Source organism: Arachis hypogaea, chromosome 3, assembly GCF_003086295.3.
Source record: "Arachis hypogaea cultivar Tifrunner chromosome 3, arahy.Tifrunner.gnm2.J5K5, whole genome shotgun sequence".
Taxonomy (NCBI): Eukaryota; Viridiplantae; Streptophyta; class Magnoliopsida; order Fabales; family Fabaceae; genus Arachis; species Arachis hypogaea.
Genome location: NC_092038.1, coordinates 66315128 through 66320906, shown reverse-complemented (window position 1 = coordinate 66320906; position 5779 = coordinate 66315128). Strand labels below are relative to the sequence as shown.

Genomic DNA, 5779 nt, shown 5'->3' with positions numbered 1-5779 from the left:
AATAGTACTTGCACATGTTTTTCATTCTTTTTGAATTGTAAATCAATGATTGACTTCATGAGCTTATAGCCGTGGCCCTTGTATGTATGCACACTTATTACTGGACACCAAACTTAGTGTTTGGTAATGTCTCCTGATGACATGAAATCCATGTTGGTTGTCCTTAATGAATGTGCATAATTCTAATAAATCATAGTCACTTTGGCTCTTTGATCCTAAACAATTTTACTACCTAAAGTAATTGAAATCAAAGTATTAAAACATGCAAATGGTATACTTGTCATGAATTTCTAAATCCAGAGGAACTTCTTGCTTTTCATTAACTGTGTTCAAAGAGGAACACCAAACTTAATGTTTGGTTGTGCACCTTGAATGAAAGATTGAATATAATTTGAATAAGATTTGGGGTGCCTTCAGGCACACCAAACTTAGAGACCAATTGTATTTTACATGCAATGTTTAGTGCACCTTATCAACAGTTGTCCTGAGGATTCAAGTTCATGCATAAGAAACCATGCTTTATTAGATGCAAAGCAAAACAATAAAGAGTAAGGGTACTAAAACATGGGTTGCCTCCCATGAAGCGCTTCTTTAACGTCACTAGCTTGACGGTTGTCCCTTGTTAGGGTGGATTGTAGTGCTTGATGTCCTCTCCTCTCACTATGAAAACGTCCCCATTTGATTCCTTCATGATTTCCAAATGTTCCATAGAAAGAACTTTCCTGATTGTGAACACTTGAGGGAGCTGGGAAGGAATGGTTTTGAGGCCAGGTGGGATTGGCAGATAATGACTTGATATCACTTTATCTCCCGGAGAGAAACCTTCAGTGGGAATTTTCTTGTTTCTCCACCCTCTTGGCAATTTCTTTACAATTCTTCCCTCTCTCTTGAGGATTTCTTCATTGACCCTTATGCCAGGAGGATCCTTCTAATCTGTTTCTATTGATTCTTGTGGCTTTAACTCTTGCAATTCTTGTTTGCCTTCCAAGGACTGTTTCAGAGTTTCAGCTGCTGGATTGCTTTCCTCCAAACACAGATGGCTACTATCATCCTTAGGCTTTTCAGGTTCTGGTTCAGGCTCAGATGCAGGTTTGAAAACATGGAAAATGAGCTGTTTATCATGTATTCTCAAAATTAGCTCTCCTTGTTCTACATCTACGAGCGCTCTAGCAGTGGCTAGAAATGGCCTTCCCAGAATGATAGGGTGTAGGTAGCTTTCCTCCATGTCCAAAATGACAAAGTCTGTGGGGAAGAAATAATTTCCCACTTTCACCAGCACATTCTCAACTACCCCTTCAGCTTGCTTCTAAGTTTTGTCAGCCAGTTGTATGATTACATCAGTGGATCTCACCTCATTCAGTTGTAGCCTCTTCATAAGAGTCAGAGGCATCACATTTATGCTAGCTCCTAGATCACAGAATCCTCTGTCAATTTTTGTTTCCCCTATGATGCAGGGGATATGAAAACTTCCTGGGTCTGTTTTCTTAGAGACTATGTCCTTCTTGATGAGGGCACTGCATTCTTTGTTCATTATTACAGTTTGTCCTCCCTTCAAAACTCTTTTCTTGCTCAGCAATTCCTTCAAATACTTGATATGTGTAGGCATCTGCTGGAGAATCTCAAGAAAGGGAATATTGATATGGAGAGACTTAAATGTCTCTAAAAACCTTGAATATGTTTTCCCTTTTTCACCTCCTCCTAACCTCTAAGGAAATGGTGCTTTTGGTTGGTATGTTTCCAGCATGCCTTTATTTTGCAGTTCCTTGGCTTGCTTAGTTTCACTTTCCTGCTTAGCTTCTTCCACACCTTCCTTCAAGATTTTTGGCTCCTGTTCTGAGGGTCTGATTCCTTCTTCTTCTGAGACTTCCTTCAATATGGTGATGGCCTTGCATTCTTCCCATCTCACTCCCTTTTGTTCCCCTTTAGGATTCTTTTCTGTGTCACTAGGGAACACTGCAGTTGACTTGGGGGCCTGTTGAGATAGCTCTCCTACTCGAGACTCCATCCTCTTGAGTTTTTCACCATGGTTCCTTAAGATAGATCTCACATCATCCCTAAAGCTTTTCAACTCACTTATGTCCTGACCCATGTTTGCAAGCATTCCTTCTATCCTGTTTAATTGATCTTGAAATTGTTGGTTCGGATTAGGTTGGGCAGGTTGATTATTTTGGCCATGATATGGTGGTTGGGAGTAAGTGTTTTGTGTGGCTTGGTATGATCTTTGGTTGGAGTTTTGGTATGTGAAATTGTTATGTTGGTTGGGGTTGTAAGGTTTGTGGTTTTGTGGTTGGGTTTGCTGGTTTCCCCACCCAAAGTTTGGGTGGTTTTTCCAGCCTGGGTTGTAAGTGTTGGAATGTGGATCATATGGTTGCCTTTGTTGATTTCCCACATAGTTGGCCTCTTCCCAATCACCTCCTTCAGTGCTTACTTCCTCTTGATCTTGTGTGTGTATTGCAGCCACTTGATTTGTTTCTAATTTCCTGGTGAGCTCTGCTAGTTGCTTGGCAAACACCTTGTTTTGGGCTAGAATTGTATCAACATGGTTCAGCTCCATGACTCCCTTAGTGTTGTGTCTCTCTGAAGCATAGTAGTACTCATTCTCAGCCACTGTCTCAATCACTTCAATGGCTTCTTCCACAGTCTTTTTCCTGTTCAATGAACCTCCTGATGAATGGTCTACAGCCTTCCTTGATTCATAAGAAAGTCCATCATAGAAAATATGCAATTGCACCCAGTCATGGAACATGTCTGGTGGGCATTTCCTTGTCAAATCCTTGAACCTCTCCCATGCCTCGTAGAGAGTTTCACCATCTTGTTGTCTAAAAGTCTAAACCTCAGATCGAAGCCTATTGACCTTTTGTGGGGGTAGAAACGTGCCAGAAACTTGCTTTCCACCTCATCCCAGGTTGTTAGGCTCCCCCTTGGGAATGATTCCAGCCACTTAGCTGCCTTGTCCCTAAGTGAAAATGGGAACAAGAGCAGTTTATAGGCATCTTCCTGGACTCCATTGGACTTCACAGTGTCGCAAAATCTCAGGAATTTTGTGAGATGTTGGTTTGGATCTTCATTAGCACTCCCACCAAATGAACAATGATTCTCCACCAGTGATATTAGCTGTGATTTGAGTTCAAAATTGTTGGCCTGAATGGGTGGTTTCTGAATGCTGCTACCACAATTCCCAGAGGTTGGGTTTATGTATGAACCAAGAACCCTCCTCTCGGGAATGGCATTGTTTCCATCAGCTCTCTCATGGTTGTGAACTTCTCTATCCATGTTGAGATCTAGAGCTTCCTCAAAATTCTCCTCAGATTCTCCTTCAGATTCTTCTTCTCCCAGTACTCTCTTCCCTCTTGCTTCCCTTCTAAGTTTATGAAGGGTCCTCTCTGGTTCGGTATATGGAGGAGTTGATGTCTCTCCTCTCCTACCTGTCATACAAGAACACAGCACAGGCAACAAACAAGTGAAATACTCTTGGTTAATGGAAGAGTATGGTTAGAGCAGTTGAGGAATTAATTCAAATAGTTAGTGAGTCAGTGAGTTAGTTGCTTGAATTTAAAGGCATAAAGAAAGAAAGCAAGTAACAGAGTGCAGAAATTAAAATTCAACAAGTAACTTGAACTGAATTAATAAAACAAGAAAAATGCTCAATCTAGTTAACTTCCAATTTGAGAATTGTCAATCAAAAACCAATCCCCGGCAACGGCGCCATAAACTTGATGCTACGATTTTAGGAAATTGCACGATCGGCAAAATTCCTTCCGGCAAGTGCACCTGTTATCGTCAAGTAAAAACTCACAATAGAGTAAGGTCGAATCCCACAAGGATTGGTTGAGTGAGCAATTCGGATTAGAAGTGTGTTCTAGTTGAGCGGAATCAAGATTTAGATGAGAATTGCGGAATGTAAAATTGGCGGGAAACGTAAATGGCAAGAAATTGAAATTGCGGAATCTTAAATTGCATGAATTAAAGAGCGAGAAGCTAAATTGCTGAAATTAAAAAGGGATCGGGGTGATTGCATGAATTTAATTGCAGAATGTAAAGAGAAAGTGGTACATCAGAAATGGGAAATTCATTGGGTTTCAGGAGATATTGAGATCTCCGAATCAAAACATTTTTATCCCTTCCTCAACCAATGCATTCATTGAATTTTGCTTGGCAATCTTATATGATTGGATCCCAATCCCTTGGCTCACCAATTCTCTCTAAAAACAAACAAATTCCCAATCCCTTGGTTTAAATGTTCATAAGAAGAGATGATGCTCGATCACTGATTATACCACACAGTTTCATGAACCACAATTTGGTAGGATTACATGTCACAATATCCATCCAAACCCCAATCCAATTCACTGTGAGAAAGCTTCTCTAGCATGAATCCTCCATTCCTTTCCCAAGGTTCCGAAGGATTCCAATTATGGATAGTTTCTTTCCCAAGACAACTAACCAATGGAATTAGATCGAGAAGCTTTCTAACAAAATTCAAGAGAAAAGATTGAAGAAGAAGATAAAAACTATTATTGATTCATTGAATTACAATAGAGCTCCCTAACCCAATAAAAGGGGTTTAGTGAGTCATAGCTCTGAATTCAATTACAAAAAGTATGAAAACTCCAAAAATGATCAAAAGTTCTCTTCCTAACTTAAATTCTATCCTATTTATACACTTTCTAAATTGAGCTTCTGTTGTGTTTCTTGGGCTTTGAGGCCTTTCCCTGATTTCCTTTTGCTTTGGGTTTATGATCCATAATCCTGATAAGGCTGCTGATCCAATTCTGTAACATTCATTGAGCCAACTTAGTGATAATCAAGTAATGACACATGACTCAACAAATTGAAATTCCAGACTCATCAATTCTTCAGGCCCAATCCCATAAACCATGATATTCAATTGGGTTTCATACCAAAGTACGTTTAAGTTAATGTTTGTGCTCAAATGCTAACATAAACTGCAATATCTTTGGCCCAGAAACCTTTTCAAATAGTGGCGTTTAAGTTGCAGTTTAAGCTTAAACTGGAACTTAAACGTTGGACACTCCTGGAGGTGGTATAACTCAAGCACGTTTAAGCTTCAGTTTAAGGTTAAACTGAAGCTTAAACGTGGAAATGGAAGAAAGCAACCCTGGAGGGTAAAGTAGTCGAACACGTTTAAGCTTCAGTTTAAGCTTAAACTGGAGCTTAAACGTGGAAATGAAGAAAGCAACCCTGGAGGAGAATTTTGGTCGAACACGTTTAAGCTCCAGTTTAAGGTTAAACTGGAGCTTAAACGTGGAAATGGCTCCCTGGTGCATTTCTCATTTCTGGCGTTTAACTTCCAGTTTAAGGTTAAACTGGAGGTTAAACGCCACTTTCAGCCTTTCCTCAGCTTTCATGATTTTGGCGTTTAAGCTCTAGTTTAAGCTTAAACTGGAGCTTAAACGCCACTGATAGTTCCCCGCATTATATGGCTTGGCAGTTTAAGTTCCAGTTTAAGCTTAAACTGGAACTTAAACTCCACATGTGATATTCAAGCTTCCTTTATTGATTTTGTTGCTTCCTTGCCTAGCCTCTTCTTCCCTGAAATCATCCAAACAACTGCATCAAAGTCTTGCAAAATTTCATGAGAAATCTTCCATTCATAGCATTCAAGTAATATAACTAAAAACTCATGGAATTTGCATCAAAATCATACTGTTTGGATGGTTCATTGCTTTGTTATTCATTTAACCATTCTTGGTTACTTTAAGCTCAAGAAAATGCATAAAACAACTAAAACTAACAGAAAAATGCTAGTGAAACTAGC

General features: G+C 39.6%; 1 non-coding gene across 1 annotated transcript; it reads left to right on the top strand.

The window, feature by feature from the left end:
- The first annotated feature begins 2744 nt into the window (after positions 1 to 2744).
- Positions 2745 to 2848, top strand: LOC112793742 (small nucleolar RNA R71). Its single transcript, XR_003198439.1, has one exon. It is a non-coding gene; the product is annotated as a small nucleolar RNA R71 (small nucleolar RNA).
- Positions 2849 to 5779: the final 2931 nt, after the last annotated feature.